Below are 19,993 nucleotides of genomic sequence, written 5' to 3'. Positions count from 1 at the left end.
GACATGACCGAGACTCATCCCCGGTCAATAACCAATAGCGGAACATGGATGCTCATATTGGTTCCTACATATTCTACGAAGATCTTTATCGGTCAAACCGCATAACAGCATACGTTGTTCCCTTTGTCATCGGTATGTTACTTGCCCGAGATTCGATCATCGGTATCATCATACCTAGTTCAACCTCGTCACCGGCAAGTCTCTTTACTCGTACTGTAATGCATCATCCCATAACTAACTTATTAGTCACATTGCTTGCAAGGCTCATAGTGATGTGCATTACCGAGAGGGCCCAGAGATACCTCTCCGACAATCGGAGTGACAAACCTAATCTCGATCTATGCCAACTCAACAAACACCATCGGAGAAACCTGCAGAGCATCTTTATACGTGGTGACATTTTATAGCACACTAAGTGTTCCTCCAGTATTCGGGAGTTGCATAATCTCATAGTCATAGGAACATGTATAAGTTATGGAGAAAGCAATAGCAATAAACTAAACGATCATAGTGCTAAGCTAACATATGTGTCTAGTCCATCACATCATTATCTAATGATGTGTTCCCGTTCATTGAATGACAACACATGTCTATGGCTAGGAAACTTACCCATCTTTGATTAACGAGCTAATCTAGTAGAGGCATACTAGGGACACTCTGTTTGTCTATGTATTCACACATGTACTAAGTTTTCGGTTAATACAATTCTAGCATGAATAATAAACATTTATCATGATATAAGGATGTATCTTGCAAATATCTATGTCTCCTTCCTTGACTTGATCGTGGATGGAATTGAAGCATCTCTTGATGTGCTTGGTTCTCTTGTGAAATCTGGATTCCTTTGCCAAGGCAATTGCACCAGTATTGTCACAAAAGATTTTCATTGGACCCGATGCACTAGGTATTACACCTAGATCAGATATGAACTCCTTCATCCAGACTCCTTCATTTGCTGCTTCCGAAGCAGCTATGTATTCTGCTTCACACGTAGATCCCGCCACGACGCTCTGTTTAGAACTGCACCAACTGATAGCTCCACCATTCAATAAAAATAGGTATCCATTTTGTGACTTAGATTCATTCGGATCAGTGTCAAAGCTTGCATCGACGTAACCGTTTATGATGAGCTCTTTATCACCTCCATAAACGAGAAAAATATCCTTAGTCCTTTTCAAGTATTTCAGGATGTTCTTGACCGTTGTCCAGTGATCCACTCCTGGATTACTTTGGTGCCTCCCTGCTAAACTAATAGCAAGGCACACATCAGGTCTGGTACACATCATTGCATACATGATAGAAGCTATGGCCGAAGCATAGGGAATGACTTTCATTTTCTCTCTATCTTGAGTCTGACTCAATTTCACACCTTGTAACACAGGCAAGAACCCTTTCTTTGCTTGATCCATTTTGAACTTCTTCAAAACTTTATCAAGGTATGTGCTTTGTGAAAGTCCAAATTAAGTGTCTTGATCTATCTCTATAGATCTTGATGCCCAATATATACGCAGCTTCACCGAGGTCTTTCATTGAAAAATTCTTATTCAAGTATCATTTTATGCTATTCAGAAATTCAGTATCATTTCCAATCAACAATATGTCATCCACATAATATCAAAAATGCTACAGAGTTCCCACTCACTTTCTTGTAAATACAGGCTTCTCCAAAAGTCTGCATAAAACCATATGCTTTGATCACACTATCAAAGCGTATATTCCAACTCCGAGATGCTTGCACCAGTCCATAAATGGATCCCTGGAGCTTACACACTTTGTTAGCACATTTTGGATCGACAAAACCTTTTGGTTGCATCATATACAACTCTTCTTTAAGATATCCATTAAGAAATGCAGTTTTGACATCCATTGGCCAAATTTCATAATCATAAAATGCGACAATTGCTAACATGATTCAGATGTACTTAAGCATCGCTACGGGTGAGAAGGTCTCATCGTAGTCAACTACTTGAACTTGTCGAAAACCTTTCACAACAAGTCGAGCTTTGTAGATAGTAACATTACTGTCAGCGTCAATCTTCTTCTTGAAGATCCATTTATTCTCTATGGCTTGCCAATCACCGGGCAAGTCAACCAATGTCCACACTTTGTTCTCATACATGGATCCCGTCTCAGATTTCATGGCCTCAAGCCATTTTGCGGAATCTTCGCTCATCATCTCTTCCTCATAGTTCGTAGGTTCGTCATGGTCAAGTAACATAACTTCCAGAACATGATTACCGTACCACTCTGGTGCGGATCTTACTCTGGATGACCTACGAGGTTCAGTAGTAACTTGATTAGAAGTTTCATGATCATCATCATTAGCTTCCTCACTAATTGGTGTAGGAATCACTGGAGCTGATTTCTATGACGAACTACTTTCCAATAAGGGAGTAGGTACAGTTACCTTATCAAGTTCTACTTTCCTCCCACTCACTTCTTTCGAGAGAAACTCCTTCTCTAGAAAGGATCCATTCTTAGCAACAAATATCTTGCCTTCGGATCTGTGATAGAAGGTGTACCCTACACTCTCCTTTGGTTATCCTATGAAGACACATTTATCTGATTTGGGTTCGAGCTTATCAGGCTGAAGCTTTTTCACATAAGCATCGCAGCCCCAAACTTTAAGCAACGACAACTTGGGTTTCTTGCCAAACCACAGTTCATATGGTGTCGTCTCAACGGGTTTTGATGGTTCCCTATTTAACGTGAATGCGGTCGTCTCTAAAGCATAACCCCTAAACAATAGCAGTAAATCAGTAAGAGACATTATAGATCACACCATATCTAATAAAGTGCGGTTACGACGTTCGGATACACCATTACGCTGCGGTGTTCCAGGTGGTGTGAGTTGCGAAACTATTCCGCATTGTTTCAAATGAAGACCAAACTCATAACTCAAATATTCATCTCCATGATCAGATCGTAGAAACTTAATTTTATTGGTACGATGATTTTCCACTTCACTCTGAAATTCTTTGAACTTTTCAAATGTTTCAGACTTATGTTTCATCAATTAGACATACCCATATCTGCTCAAATCATCTGTGAAGGTCAGAAAATAACGATACCCGCCACGAGCATCAACACTTATCCGACCGCATACATCAGTATGTATTATTTCCAATAAGTCTGTTGCTCGTTCCATTGTTCCGGAGAATGGAGTCTTAGTCATCTTGCCCATGAGGCATGGTTCGCAAGCATCAAGTGATTCATAATCAAGTGATTCCAAAAGCCCATCAGCATGGAGTTTCTTCATGCGCTTTACACCAATGTGACCTAAACGGAAGTGCCACAAATAAGTTGCACTATCATTATTAAGTTTATATCTTTTGGCTTCAATACTATGAATATGTGTATCACTACTATCAAGATTTGGTAAAAATAGACCACTCATCAAGGGTGCATGACCATAAAAGATATTATTCATATAAATAGAACAACCATTATCCTCTGATTTAAATGAATAACCGTCTCGCATCAAACAAGATCTAGATATGATGTTCACGCTTAACGCTGGCACCAAATAACAATTATTTAGGTGTAAAACTAACCCCAAAGGCAGATGTAGAGGTAGTGTGCCGATGGTGATCACATCGACTTTGGAAGCATTTCCCACATGCAGCGTCACCTCATCCTTAGCCAATCTTCGCTTAATCCGTAGTCCCTGTTTCGAGTTGCAAATATTAGCAACATAACCAGTATCAAATACCCACGCGCTACTGCGAGCATTAGTAAGGTACACATCAATGACATGTATATCAAATATACCTTTCACTTTGCCATCCTTCTTATCCGCCAAATATTTGGGGCAGTTCCGCTTCCAATGACCAGTCCCTTTGCAGTAGAAGCACTCAGTCTCAGGCTTAGGTCCAGACTTGGGCTTCTTCACTTGAGCAGCAACTTGCTTGCCATTCTTTTTGAAGTTCCCCTTCTTCCCTTTGCCCTTCTTCTTGAAACAAGTGGTCTTGTGGCCATCAACACTTGATGCTCATGTCGGATTTCGGGTTCCGGCAGACCCTTGAGGTTCGAACACTGGGTTGCGCACGGAGATCTCTCCCCTACCGATCTACGTCCAATCTCCTCACGTGATTTGGATTGGAAACAACGAACAACACAAGGGACACAGGGTTTATACTGGTTCGGGCCACCGTTGTGGTGTAATACCCTACTCCAGTGTGTGGTGTGGTGGATTGCCTCAGGGGCTGCTGATGAACAGTACAAGGGAAGAACAGCCTCGTGAGAGGTGTTCTTGAGCTGGTGCGATGAACTGCTAGGGTGAGTTCAGTCGCCTCTCTCTCTCTACTAGGACTCTACCAGATTTCTTGATGTCTCTCTACTATGTGTGGCTAGTTCTACTTATAGAGGCCCTGGGCCTCTCCCCAAATAATGAGCGGGAAGGGCACCAACAATTGGCCATTTTGAAGGGGAACATCTAGTACAAGTTATCCTGACCAAAGGTGGTCTTCGGCTGCTAAAAGCACTGGTGATGACACCATCTTGGGCTCCACGGTGACCTCCGTCCTGCCGCTCTACTGGTCTTGGTCTCATTGCACCGGAATCATAACCTTTGCCTGATGCCTTGGCCTGTGCTTGCCCCCTTTGCACCAAAGGGGAAACAAGGATACTGCACAGGCCGGCGCCCGTCTGGTCTCGATCGTCATGGCTTGCGTCACGAGATCCTCGTGAGGTACCCCTGCCTTGATCTCTCCACCTCCTCATGAGCCTGCCTGATGAGGCTGCCTCTGAGGAAGCTTCCGGTCGTCCACCCCGTGAGGCTTGGCCCCTCACGAGGGTCTTGACCTTGAGCCAATGAAGATGGGCCGCGCTGGGCCCCCACTTGAGCCACGTCACAGGCCGCAGGCAGGCGAGTCTGGGGACCCTCGTTCCCAGAACGCCAATAGTAGCCCCCGGGCCCAAGGCGCGCCCGGGTTTGGCCTAGCAGGAAAGCGAAGGGGCAAGCGCGAAGTGCCGCGGGCCCTAACAGCCTGTGGCCTTGGGCGCCGTGTGGCGATTGATTGGACGTGGGCGTCTGCACTTCCCCACGACGCCTCGGCAACTATCTATCTGACAAAAGAGGTGCCCGGGCCAAACTTACTTGCTTTGTTCTCGTTCGCCTCGCTCCAGATCCCCTTTCTCGCTCTCCTCCTTCTTGCTTCCGAAATCCTCCAGATCTGTCTCAATCCTTCTCGCCTGGCACGCCATGGCGCCTCGCAAGTCCCCGACCGAGGCCTGGTACTCGCCGACCCTGGATTCCCCGAACCTGCCGGAGAAGAACCTCGCCCTCACGCGCTTGATGACGGTGGCGCAGGGCAGCAAGGGGCAACTTTGCTCAAGGCCGGCTCCGACCAGCCTGAAAGCAGGGGGAGCACCTTCTATCCACTCTTTGTAAGCGCCATCGTCGCTGTCCTGGTGCCTCCTTTCTCTGAGTTCTTGTTTGTTGTTCTCCGCCAGTACAACTTGTAGGCTCTGCATCTCCACCCCAACTCTGTTCTTCTCCTGGCGATTTTTGCTTACTACTGTGAGGCTCATGTCGGGGTAAAGCCCTCGGTGGCCTTGTTGTGCCACTATTTTTCCCTCCGGGTTTCTGGTGCCCATGTCTCCGCATGTGCGAGCTTCATCGCATACTCCAATTCCAATGCTATCTTGAAGCCTGGGAAGAGAATCGCAGGCTTCCGGAGCAAGTGGGTCATGGTGGACGTCGGGCGCCTCCAGCCCCGTCTGGTGTTGGCCACGAGGCAGCCCAAGGCTGTCGATGCGTGGTCCCGCGCGGAGCTCGTCGACCCCCGTGCGAGGGTAGTGCTGAAGAGGATGAACGCGGACCTGAGGCCGAGCAACTTGGGGGCGGCGAAGCTGACTGGAGCCACGCTCCTGAGGGAGTTCTTGGAGCACCGGGTGGCTCCACTCTAGGAGCACTTGCTCCTGTTGTGGAGGCTTGGGGAAGCGGATGCCGCCTTGCGCCTAAGCTCTGAGGCCCTGACCGATGAGAATCTGGTCGCGGGGGAGACGTGGCGAAGCCAGTGGGCGCCCCCGTCCCCCTATTCCTTCGTGACGACTGGGAGTAGGTGGTGAACACCATGCCCACCTTTAATGGTGATGGGCTGGTGCCCACGGAAGCTCCCGAGGGTCTTGCAGTGCTGGCAATGGTGAACGTGTCCTCCGGCAGCTCCAGCGGGAGTGAGGAGGAAGAAGAGTCTGACTTTGAGGCAACTGACGAGGAGTCGGGGGAGTCCTTCCCTCGGCTCAGATCTCGGGCCCTCCGCTCCATGCCGGATGACGACGATGCCAGCGCCAGGCAAGGAGGGGAGGAATCTTCCTTGGTCACAAGGAAGGGCAGGTCGGGGCTGGTTCCCCCAGGGTCCGCTCTGATCCCTGGGCGGTTTGAGGCCAGCCCCAGCCCTCCCGACGTGGCTTCTGCTTTCGGGCCTCCCGAGGCTGATCCCAACTACAGACTCTCGGGCTTCAAGTTCGGCCGGAGGTTGCTTGGGTCCGCGAGTGACGACCAGTAAGTGCTTGATTCCTGCTTTGCTTGGTTTCTACTGCCGAGGCTTGACGTCCATATCCTTTTGTTAGACCAGCGCCTGTGGCGAAGAGGTTGAAAGGGGCTTCTGCGGCCCCGCTTGGGGCGAGTCCACCTGCCGAGATGGCGCCTTCGTCCACTGAGGGGAAAGACAGCGCGGCTCGCGCTTCCCTTGCCCGGTCGTCCTCGCGAGGCCGACTGGGACGCTTCGGCGGGGAGTCAGCCCCCGTGGCCCCGTTGACCCTGGAGTCGACTGTGCTCGATGCTGCCGCCGGGGCAGCCAAGGCCCAGGGGTTCCTTCCTACCAAACTGTGATCACGGTATCGTCTTCTTCGCCCGCTCCACTAGTTCCCGCTCCTTCTGTTCCCTCTACCGCCGTCCTGGACCAGGTCGCCAGCAAACTGAGCCAGGCGCCTGGAGTTAGCTTCTGGCTGGGCCCGTTCCGCTGCCTCCGTCCGAGCAGCGCTGAGGCAGGCCGTGGCAGCCTTCGAGGGGGAGAAGCAGGCCACCAATCAAGCCAAGGCCGCTCACGACACTGCCCTGGGCGACGCCGAGGCTGCCAAGGCTCGCTGCCAGGCGCTGGAGACCGAGCTGCAGGGCCTGCGCGATGAGCTCGCCAAGGAGGTCCACGTCCGCCGGGAGAAAGAGAAGGAGATGAAGGCTCAGGAGGCTGCCGTCAAGGACCGGGACCTCAAGCTTGATGACCACCACGGCCGCTTGTAGACACTGGAGCAGTCACTGAAGGTGGAGAGGACCGAGCTGGACGCCAAGGCGAAGGTCCTGGCGGAGGATCGGGTGGCCTTCGCGAAGATGGAGAAGAGGGCTCATGCCGCGCTGAAGACGCTTTACGAGAGCGGCTTGGAGGAGTCGTTGGCCGGCGCAGAGGACGGCCCCGCCAAGCTGCTTCCCTTCCTGGTCCGTGCGCTTGAAGATGTCGTAGACGGCCTTGGCCCCACGGCTGAGGCCGAGGCGCACGCCCTGTCTTCGGCGGCACTGACGCGTGTCCTCAGCCACGTCTACCTGCGCGACCCCAACATCGACCTCGACAGCCTGCTGGAGCCCATGAGCGGCGACCTTGCTGCTACTGCTGCTGAGGCCGTGAAAGGCTGAGCCGAAGCTTTGCTGGGGAGGTTCCGCGCCTTTACCATCTTGCCCGGGCGCGGTGCCGCCAGCTCCACGGCCCTAGGAGGCGACGCCACTGGAGAGTGATCCCTTCGCGGCTTCTGTCCTGCTTTTATTCCTGCAACATGCACCATGCCTCGTGGAGGCGTTTAAACTTGTGTTTGGCATCATGAAACAATCTATGGATTGTAATATTTTCTTTGAATTTCCTGGAATTTGCATTTTTCTCCCCTACTTGCTCGCGCTCTATGTCGGCAGGGCCCGGCCCCACGCGTACCTCACCCAGCATTAGCCCCGACCGGAAACCAGGACGAGACTAAGGAGTGAGGGGCTACGTGGCAAGTTAGGATCCTGAGTCGCGATGCTTAGGAGTCCCCCTTGACGCACAAGCAACAAGTAGGAAAGGGGGGAACGAGGAGTGGATTGATCATTCTGCATCGGCAGGGCCCGGCCCCGCGCATACCTCACCCAGCGTTAGCCCCGACCGGAAACCAGGACGGGACTAAGGAGTGAGGGGCTACGGGGCAAGTTAGGCTCCTGAGTCGCGATGCTCAGGAGTCCCCCTTGACGTTCAAACGGGTTTCCATACCTTGGCTCCGCTCGGGGAGGGGCGCGTGACGACCAGGTCCGAGGAACCTGGCTGGGTGGTGTGTGCTCGGGCGAGGCCTCGGTGTAGCCCCCATGTCCAGCCCCCTCGCGCGGCGCTCCCGAGGGAAGGCATTGCGATGGTGCGGACACTGAGCTCTGGGCTCCCTGAGGTTGGTACGACCATAGGCCGCCCTTAGTTGTTTATCACCAGCGTGGAGCATAGCGCTTCCGTATGTGTACGGGCATAGCCGCTCCTCGGCAGTGTCGTCAGCCAGCGCAGAGCATGGTGCTTCCACTGGTACGTGGGAGGGGGCTCCCCTCTGGGAGGAGCCCCCGGGGCGTGTACAGCCCCGCCCTGACACGTGGCCGGCACGGTAGGGCTATGAGAGGTGTATCTGGGCACTCATGAGCCAGCGCGGGACTCACGAGGCCCTACCTCGAGGCAGGTTGTGCCTGGCTATGGGCCTTTATCAATGGTGTGCTCCTAAAGGGTGGTTAGAATGCAAATGCTCTACGTCCTCAGGTCCCGGCCCTCGAGTGAGCTCAGCCGCCGCTGGTATGACAGGTCGCGATGCCGTGGGTCAAGGCCAGGGGTGAGGGCTGGAGAGCCAGTAATAGCCCATGAGTCGCGATGCTCAGGTACCCCCTTTTAACGTGCAAGCGCTTTGCATGAAGGCGGAGAAGTCCGCGATAAGCAATAGGCAACAATTAAGCGCGAAAGAGCAAATTCATTTTAAGTAAATGCGGGAAAAGCAAACGCCGCTAGGCCAGGCCCGAGCAGCTCGGGGATGATGCAGCCCGAGGGGCGCCCCCAACAAGGTAAGTAAAGAGCATAAGCAAAATGGATACATGCCGCAGGGACGGACCCACGCGACCTGGGAATGATGCGGCCCTGTGGGCGCTCCCAGCTAAAAACGGGACTTAGAAAGATGTCACCTGGTGCCGTTGAAGATGAAGTGATGCTGAAGAAGCGGGCGATGTGCGATGAAGATGTCGATCCTCACGAGCCCCCAGGCCCAGGAGCCTCGGGAGGCTCCAGGGGAAATGGTGTGTTTCCGAGGGCATTCTCCATCTCCGCCAGGACCGCACCATGCCTGACCTCCTGAGCCTCCAGAATGATCCTCAGCAAGCGCTAATGGGCGGCGACCGTGTTCGGCAGGCCGAAAGGCATGCGAACATAGCTGTGAGGTGGACCCTTGCAACACCCCACGCGCGAAGGCCAGAGGCGCTCCTGAGATGCGGCTCGGTTGAGCCCTGCCATGTCAACGCAGATGCGCAGCCCACCATCCTCGCCTGGATGTGGGGCCATGGCGGGCAAGCGGCGGCTGCCTCGCATGACTCTCAACTCCTGTAGCTCCTCAGTGTTGTTTGCGATGAACTCCTAAGGGTTTGGTCTTCCTTGCCTTGTACCTTCCTGAGGGAAACATGCCTAGAAGCACCCCTCCAAGTGGTTCCCGAGCGCCTCCCTCGTGACCTCAGCAAGGTCGGTGGCTCTCCAAGAAAGAGCCCCCGAGCCCTGCCTAAGGAGGGCGCCGGGCGCGCCTTCCTATGTGAGAGAGGGTGGCGCCCCCTGATTGGGCGCAGATCCTGACCCAACACCTCCGGAGGCGCCTGCCTCCTTATGGCTTAGGCCAGGCGAAACCTTCTTCTTCTTGGGGGTCGCCTCGGGAAGTCTTCCGCTTCTGTGGTCCGGGTCTTCGATTGCTGCGGCTTGGAACGCGCGCTCGAGTGAACACACTGCGTCCCTTTCTTCATAGGGTACAGTGATGATTCCACCGCTTCCTGCCATCTTGAGGACATTGTATCCATGGTGAGTCACTGCCATGAACTTGGCCAGGGCTGGGTACCCGACAATGGCGTTGTATGGCAGACGGATGTGGGCGATGTCGAAGTCGATGAGCTCGGTGCGGTAGTTGTTGCGCTGCCCGAAGGTGACCGGAAGGCGAACCTGCCCTATCAGAACAGTGGAACCATCAGTGACTCCTGAGAATGGCTTGGTTGGCTGAAGCTGATCGTACGGCACTTGGAGATTGTCGAACGTCTAGACGGACAGGACATTGAGTCCTGCTCCGCCGTCAATGATGGTCCTGGTGACCTGCACGTTGCTGATGACTGGGGAGCAAAGCATCGGGAGGACTCCGGCCGTTGCCGCGCACTTGAGCTGATCCGCTGAGCAGAACTTGATAGCGCACGCAAACCACCTGAGAGGGCGCGTGGCCTCAAGCTTGGGGAGGACTGCATTCACCTCGCGAGCAAACTGCTTGAAAATGCGCTGTGAGGCTGGGGCCTGCGCGCCACCCAAGATGAAACGATTACCCGCGACTCCTGGAAGCCCCCAGCTCCCTCGTCTTGATGTTGGTCTTTGTTCCTCCTTGGCGGTGGCGGCAGAGGAGGAAGGCCTGCATTGCCGTACGGGCGATCCTCACAAGGCTGATCTCTCCAGCCTCCCTCACGAGGCTGGTCCTGCCAGCGATCCTCGCGAGGTCGGTCATGCCACCCTTGGCGAGGGCCATGGTCTTCCCATCGTCCGCCACCTCTTCCTCCTCCTCCTCAGCCATAGCCCCTGTCGTTGCGCTCGAGGCGTCGGCCGACACGTCCATCTCTCATGACCCTGAGCTCTTGACATTCGTTGGTGTTGTGGGTCTGGAGGTCGTGGTACACGCAGTACCGGCTGCCCTTGGATGACTCAGGCTGATCCCTGCCTCACTTGGTGTCTGGTTGCGCTGCAATCACGGCAGCTCCCTTGCGCTTCACGTCCTTGGCCTTGGGCTTCTTCTCTTCTGGGTCGGCAGCCAGGAGTTCGAGGAGGGAAAGGCACCCTTCCTCAGCCCTGGCGCACTTGGTCGCCAAGTTGAAAAGCTCCAGGGATGTGCACAGGTCTTCATGGATTGCTAGCTCCTCCTTCATCTTGCTGTCGCGTACGCCATCGGAGAAGGCTGAGATGATGGCTTCTTCAGTCACCTTGGGGATCTTGAGGCGAGCGTTGTTGAAGCGCTGGACGTATTTCTTCAGGGTTTCCCCTGGCTGCTGCTTGATGCGGCGCAGATCGCTCACGGGCGGGGGCTGGTCACGAGTGCCCTGGAAGTTGGCGATGAAGCGAGTGTGCATCTCGTCCCAGGAGGAGATTGTGCTAGGAGCCAGGTTCAGGAGCTAGGTGCGGGCCCCGTCCTTGAGCGCCATGGGAAACCAGTTCGCCATGACCCTTTCGTCTCCATTGGCGGCTTCGATGCATAGCTCGTAGAGCTGTAGGAACTCCGCGGGGTCTGTCGTGCGATCGTAGCGAGGGGGCAGGTCAGGCTTCAATTTTCCTGGCCATGCGACACCGCGTAGCTCGGGGGTGAGGGCGCGGTAGCCTGCCGTGGCCACCGGTGCCTTTTGCTGGTGCTGGGCTTGTTCCCGGGGATTACCGCCCGCCGCCACTTGGAGCAGCGCGGGGTCTTGGCATGGAGGTGCAGGGACACGATCTTGGCGCGCCGGCGCTGGGAGCGCGCGAGCACCTTCTTGGGGACGAGGGATCTCTTGGCAGCTCCTTTCTTGCTGCGCAGGCACCGGACGCGGAGGGTCTCGCCCTGGGGCTGCGTGCCTTGGAGCCAGGGCGCCTTCTTGGGGAGGAGGTGGTGGAGGCGCCTCCTGATCCCCGCCTCCTGCGCGGAATGGATGGCGAGGCAGCAAGAGGGACAGCAAGGGGGATCCCCCTACGGCGCTGACGAGCTCGGTGATGCGGGCGAGCCAGTCCTTGTAGAGGTCGTCGACGGGGCGGTGGTGTAAGATCTCTCTTGCCAGGAGCAGCACGGCGTGCGCGTCGGTGGGGGCGCGACGGGCGTGGGACGATGAAGCGGCTAGAGTCAGCGACGGTGTGGCGGTGCGGCCCTCCCGCCGTACCGAAGGATGCTGGGACGAGGCGTGCTGCTCGTTCCCCACCGGGACGGTGGCGGCAGGCGACGGGGAACGACGAGGACGTCCGCCAATGGGCGCCGTCTGGGCGACGAGGGTGGCGAGAGCAGCTCGGCGCGAGCCCGACGAGCGTCAGCCATGGACACGACGGAATATCGCACGCGAACAGCGGAAGAAAGATTCTGGCGCAACCCTACCTGGCGCGCCAAATGTCGGATTTCGGGTTCCGGCAGACCCTTCAGGTTCGAACAGTGGGGTGCGCGCGGGGATCTCTCCCCTACCGATCTACGTCCAATGTCCTCGCGTGATTTGGGCTGGAAAACAACAAACAACACAAGGGACACAAGGTTTATACTGGTTCGGGCCACCGTTGTGGTGTAATACCCTACTCCAGTGTGTGGTGTGGTGGATTGCCTCAGGGGCTGCTGATGAACAGTACAAGGGAAGAACAGCCTCGCGAGAGGTGTTCTTGAGCTGGAGTGATGAACTGCTAGGGTGAATTCAGTCGCCTCTCCCTCTCTCTCTCTCTCTCTCTCTCTGCTAGGGCTCTACCAGATTTCTAGATGTCCCTCTACTCTGTGTGGCTAGTTCTACTTATAGAGGCCCTGGGCCTCTCCCCAAATAATGAGCGGGAAGGGCGCCAACAATTGGCCATTTTGAAGGGGAACATCTAGTACAAGTTATCCTGACCAAAGGTGGTCTTCGGCTGCCAAAAGCACTGGTGATGATGCCGTCTTGGGCTCCACGGTGACCTCCGTCCTGCCGCTCTGCTGGTCTTGGTCTCGTTGCACCGAATGGTAACCTTTGCCTGATGCCTTGGCCGGTGCTTGCCCCCTTTGCACCAAAGGAGAAACAAGGACACTGCACAGGCCAGCGCCCACCTGGTGCCCGCCTGGTCTCGATCGTCATGGCTTGCGTCACGGGCTCCTCGCGAGGTACCCCTACCTTGATCTCTCCGCCTCCTCGCAAGCCTACCTGATGAGGCTGCCTCTGAGGAAGCTTCCGGTCGTTCGCCCCGCGAGGCTTGGCCCCTCGCGAGGGTCTTGAGCTTGAGCTGATGAAGATGGGCCGCGCTGGGCCCCCACTTGAGCCACGTTGCAGGCCGCGGGCAGGCAAGTTTGGGGACCCCCGTTCCCAGAATGCCGACAGCTCCTTCTTGATTTCTACCTCCACAACTTTTAGCATCGCGAAGAGCTTGGGAATTGTCTTATCCATCCCTTGCATATTATAGTTCATCACGAAGCCTTTATAGCTTGGTGGCAGTGATCGAAGAACTCTGTCAATGACACTATCATCAGGAAGATTAACTCCCAGTTGTGTCAAGTGGTTGTGGTACCCAGACATTCAGAGTATATGTTCACTGACAGAACTATTCTCCTCCATCTTGCAGATGTAGAACTTATTGGAGACTTCATATCTCTCAATCCGAGCATTTGCTTGAAATATTAACTTCAACTCCTGGAACATTTCATATGCTCCATGACGTTCAAAACGTCGTTGAAGTCCCGATTCTAAGCCGTAAAGCATGGCACACTGAACTACCAAGTAGTCATCAGTTTTGCTCTGCCAGAGTTCATAACATCTGGTGTTGCTCCTGTAGCGGGCTTTGCACCTAGCGGTGCTTCCAGGACGTAATTCTTATGTGTAGCAATGAGGATAATCCTCAAGTTACGAACCTAGTCCGTGTAGTTGATACCATCATCTTTCAACTTAGCTTTCTCTAGGAACGCATTAAAATTCAACGGAACAACAACACATGCCATTTATCTACAACAACATAGACATGCAAAATACTACTCCTACTTACGAACTCCCACTTAGATAGACATCCCTCTAGTCAAGTTTAATTAATCATATTACTTACGAACTCCCACTTAGATAGACATCCCTCTAGTCATCTAAATGATCACGTGATCCATATCAACTAAACCATGTCCGATCATCACATGAGATGGAGTTGTTTTCAATGGTGAACATCACTATGTTGATCATATCTACTATATGATTCACGCTCCACCTTTCGGTCTCAGTGTTTCGAGGCCATATCTGCATATGCTAGGCTCGTCAAGTTTAACCCGAGTATTCTCCTTGTGCAAAACTGGCTTGCACCCGTTGTACGTGAATGTAGAGCTTATCACACCCGATCATCACGTGGTATCTCGGCACAATGAACTGTAGCAACAGTGCATACTCAGGGAGAACACTTATACCTTGAAATTTAGTGAGAGATCATCTTATAATGCTACCGCCGTACTAAGAAAAATAAGATGCATAAACCCTAACTATTGCTTCCACGACTATCGCCACTGCTTTTGATCCCCATCATCTTGTGCCTTTGATCCCCATCTCCAAAGCACTGTCATGATCACCATCGTCACCGGCTTGACACCTTGATCTCCATCGTAGCATCATTGTCGTCTCGCTAGCTATTGCTTCCACGACTATCGCCACTGCTTAGTGATAAAGTAAAGCAATTACATGGCGATTGCAATTCATACAATAAAGCGACAACCATATGGCTCCTGCCAGTTGCCGATAACTGTGTTACAAAACATGATCATCTCATACAATAATTTATATAATCACGTCTTGACCATATCACATCACAACATGCCCTGCAAAACAAGTTAGACGTACTCTACTTTGTTGTTGCAAGTTTTACGTGGATGCTACGGGCTTTAGCAAGAATCGTTCTTACCTACGCATCAAAACCACAATGTGGTATAGTGATTGCCTTTTGATCTTCAGAAAGAACCATGTTCATTAAATCCGATTCAACTAAAGTTGGAGAAATAGACATCCGCCAGCCACCTGTGTGCAAAGCACGTCGGTAGAACCAGTCTCATGAACGCGGTCATGTAATGTTGGTCCGGGCTGCTTCATCCAACAATACTGCCGAATCAAGAAACAAATAGTTACGACAAGCAATATGTATATACCCACGCCCACAACTCCTTTGTATTCTACTCATGCATATAACATCTACGCATAGACCTGGCTCTGATACCACTATTGGGAACACAGTATTTTTGTAGCGACCAGACCTCAAACAGCCCGATCTCTATGCATCAGTGTCATCCCTGGATCGGTAATGCTGACACGCACAGTACTCGAGGATTTATAACAGAGTAGCAATCGCACAATTATTACATTGAATGTCTCAAAAGAGAACTTATTACAATAAATATGGCTTAAGGCCATCTAATACGTTAACAGCGGAAGGCTTGGAAGATAAAGTGATTCCATCAACTCCAACGGCATCACTGAGTGAAAGACCACGACCTAAGGCTCCTTACTCGTCGTCTGAAAAGTCTGCAACATGATACGTTGCAGCCCGAAATAGGTCAGCACATGGAATATGCTGGCAATGTAACACAAGAGAGTAATGAACAGAATAATGCTATCACTACATGCATATATGGCTGGTGGAGGCTGTATGGTTAATATGTTTTGTGAAAAGCCAATTTTTCCCTACAACAAAGGAATATATTTTATTTAACTACAAAGTTTGTTGAAAAACATTGAGAATGGTAAACCCCATCTCAATCCCAATTAAAAGTAATTAATAACCCAACCAAATTTATATTGAGGGTGATGAGATCCACACGATAATCCAAGAACCAGATACTCAAGATGTCCATAACCAGGGACACGGCTAACCATGATTAGTTTATACACTCTGCAGAGGTTTGTGCACTTTTCCCCACAAGACTCGATCTCCTCCGTTGGATTTCTCGCACTACATAATGTTTGAGAAACGGTTGACTGAGACACAGTCTTTCCGAAGAGGTCCCCTTAACTGATAGATAGGCATGTACACCTACAATCCCCTACATCTGCTTGCCCATCATGGAAAGGTTTCCCACAACTTACTCAACTATGCCAGAGCCCATAATGGCATGTGGCTGCACACGGAAGTTTCTAGCATGAATAATCTTATGATCCCTTTGAGCCTGGGTGGCAGTCCATAGGAGAATCACACGGTACCTCGGGATTTCCAAAAATACAGGCAATCACTGGGTTCCTAGGTGCCTCAATCCACCCAAATGTGTATTAAAGTTGCCACCTTAAGTTAACCATTAATTAACAATAGTCACATCTGTCATGAATACACTCAGACCCAAACCATGTCTACGGGCATAACATAGCAATATAAGCAACGTAGAACTAACTCCCAAAGGTTTGATAATAAACAGGTGAATAGGTACTACCTCATCTATTTCCCAAAACCCACAATTTATGCAGATCCTAACCATGCAATTGTTTGAGGATTGATCTAATGCAATAAAACTGGGTAGTAAAGGGGTATGATCAAAGTGTTACTTGCCTTGTTGATGATCTATGAAACCTAGAGACTCGTAGTAGCACGCTTCGCACTCTAGGTACTCTATCGCAATCAAACAAGCATACAATAAGCAATCAAGCAAACATGCATGGTAAAACTCAAATAAGAAGATCTAACCAGAAAGTTCAACTAAAGAACTTCGGTTTGCAAAAAGAATCAAATCAAATGAAGCAACGAAACTCAAACTGCCAAAGAAACAAACTTCGTTTACTAATCTAGACTAAAGTCAAATTTTATAGTAGCAAAAACTTGTTTAAGTTGATTAAACAGAAAGAGGGCTTTGAGATGAAACTCTAGGCGCTTGAATCGCCTGATTCCGATAAACGCGCGAAAAGTTATACTAAAATGAAAATCGGATCAAAAATCGCGATCGAAAAAATATCGCGAAAAATCCAAGAAAAAGAAAAACTGACGAACAGACTATCGAACGAACTTTCGCTATCTGCGGCTAACGGGCGAAAACCATTCGTTAAAACGAACGTACGGACGAACGTCCGCTATATAACTAAACCGAAAAAACCGATCTAATAAAAAAATCGCATCTAGGTTTTTACCGAAAAAACCGAACCGGTCAAAGGAAAACCGGCGGTAGCGAACTCCGGCGTACTCCGGCGAGTCGGCGGCGGGGCGGCGTCGGCGGCAGCGGGTGGCGGCGGCGGGGCGCGGGTGCGGCTATAGGGTTTCGGCCTCGGCGGGCTGGTGGGCTGCGGGGTTGCGCCTCGGAGGCTTTTAAAGGCCCCCCCTGGCGGAGTCCCAGGCCGATATGGCCCAAAGTCGGTTTCCTTTTTTAAAATAATTCCATGTAGAAATACTAAACAAACTCCAAAAATCCTGAAATAAATTTTCCCCATCCTCTAAAAATCTACCGGACAAGGTGAACATTTATTTGGGACTCTAGTGCAATTTTGAAAAACGCATATTTTTCGTAATTCAAATAAAATAGCATTAAAACTCCGAATAAAAATCTTATTTGATTTTAATATTAAATCTCCAATATTTCTTTAGTTTGAGGAAGTCATTTTATCCTATTTCTCTTTTATTTTTATAAAAGAAATATTCGAAGAGAAAATAATTAAAATCAAACGATCCTCTTTTCAAAATTCGAGAAAAACTCAAATATGAAAATAACGAAATTCCCAACTCTCTCCGTAGGTCCTTGAGTTGCATAGAATTTCTAGGATCAAACCATAATGCAATAAAATATGATATGCAATGATGACCTAATGTATAATATTCCAAATTGAAAATTTGGGATGTTACAAACCTACCCCCCTTAAGATGAATCTTGCCCTCGAGATTCGGGTTGGCTAGAAAATAGGTGAGGGTGATCCTTCCGTAGGTCTTCCTCTCGTTCCCAGGTGGCTTCATCTTCGGTATGGTGACTCCACTGAACCTTGCAAAACTTGATAAATTTTTTGCGTGTAACTTGGCTGGCAAACTTGATAATCTTGACTGGTTTTTCCTCGTAGGTCAAATCGATATCCAACTGTATCGCTTCCAGTGGCACTGTATCTCTGAGAGGAATATCGGCCATCTCCGCGTGGCACTTCTTCAATTGAGAAACTTGGAACACATCGTGAACTCCTGACAATCCTTCGGGCAATTCCAACCTGTAAGCAACTTCTCCCATACGTTCCAAAACTTTGTATGGTCCCACAAAACATGGTGCTAACTTTCCCTTAACTCCAAAATGCTTCACTCCTCGAAGTGGGGATACACGAAGATACACTCTGTCACCAACTTCGTAAACTGTCTCCTTGCGTTTAGAATCCGCATAGCTCTTCTGCCTGGATTGGGCTACCTTGAGTCTATCGCGAGTCAGCTTAACCTTCTCTTCAGACTCTTTAATCAAATCTGGTCCAAACAACTGTCGGTCTCCAACTTCATCCCACAACAACGGTGTCCTGCACCTCCTTCGGTACAATGCTTCGAAAGGGGCCATCTTCAAACTGGCTTGATAGCTGTTGTTGTAAGAGAACTCCGCGTAAGGTAAATTGTCATCCCAACTAGATCCATAATCTAGTGCAGAAGCTCTCAACATGTCCTCCAGAATCCGATTGACTCTCTCAGTCTATCCATCCGTCTGCGGGTGAAAGGCTGTACAGAACTCTAGCCTGGTTCCCAAAGTTTCATGTAACTGATTCCAAAACTTTGAGGTAAACTGGGTTCCTCTATCTGATACAATGGTCCTCGTAACTCCATGCAAACATACGATCCTGGCCATGTATATCTTTGCCAACTTAGCACTGGTGTAAGTGGTCTTCACTGGGATGAAATGAGCTACTTTCGTCAAACGATTGACTACAACCCATATCGAGTCATAGCCGGAACGAGTCCTGGGAAATCCCCTGATAAAATTCATGCCTAGCTTATCCCACTTCCATTCGGGTATCGGCAATGGTTGTAGCAATCCAGCTGGCTTCTGATGTTCTGCCTTCACTCTCTGACATACATCACAAACTGCTACATACTCCGCAATATCCTTCTTCATTCTGGCCCACCAAAATCTATCCTTCAAATCCAGATACATCTTGGTATTTCCTGGGTGAATCGAATATGGCGAATCATGGGCCTCCTGCAAAATCAGCTTCCTGATCTCTTGATCATTTGGAACATATACGCGGTCCTTAAACCATAAGGTATCGTGCTCATCCTCATGAAATCCCTTGGCTTTTCCTTTGCTCATCCTTTCCTTTATCTCGGGAATCTCCTTGTCCGTCTTCTGAGCCTCTTTGATCTTATCCATCAAAGTAGACTGAATCTCCAATGCTGCTACATAACCTCTTGGAACTATCTCCAAACATAGCTCGCGAAGATTCTCTGCTAACTCCTTGGGTAACTCTCCGGTCATGAGTGTATTGACATGACTCTTGCGGCTCAACGCATCGGCTACTACGTTAGCCTTTCCGAGGTGATATTGTAACTTCATATCATAATCCTTAATGAGTTCCAACCATCTCCTCTACCTGAGATTCAACTCCTTCTGCATGAAGATATACTTCAAACTCTTGTGATCCGTGTATACCTCACAATGGTTTCCGATGAGAAAATGTCTCCAAGTCTTCAATGCATGCACAACGGCTGCTAATTCCAAATCATAGCATAATTTAACTCATGGGGTTTAAGCTGTCGTGAGGCATATGAAACAAATCTTCCTTCCTGCATAAGCACTGCTCCAAGTCCTCGACGATAAGCGTCACAGTACACTTCATAATCCTTGCGTTGATCTGGCAGGATCAACACTGGTGATGTAACCAAGCATTTCTTCAACTCCTAAAAATTGGTCTCACATTCCTTAGTCCATTTGAACTGGGTGTCCTTCTTTAATAACTCTGTCATAGGCTTTGCAATCTTCGAAAAATTCTCACTGAACCTCCGATAGTATCCTGTGAGTCCAAGAAAACTCCGGATCTCTCCAACTGACGTGGGTGCCTCCCAATTTGTCACAGTGGCGACTTTGGCGGGGTCTACCGCTATTCCTTCTCCGGATATAACATGTCCAAGGAATCCAACTTCCTTCAACC

Source organism: Triticum aestivum, chromosome 4A (genome assembly GCF_018294505.1).
Source record: "Triticum aestivum cultivar Chinese Spring chromosome 4A, IWGSC CS RefSeq v2.1, whole genome shotgun sequence".
Taxonomy (NCBI): Eukaryota; Viridiplantae; Streptophyta; class Magnoliopsida; order Poales; family Poaceae; genus Triticum; species Triticum aestivum.
This window is presented reverse-complemented; position numbering follows the sequence as displayed.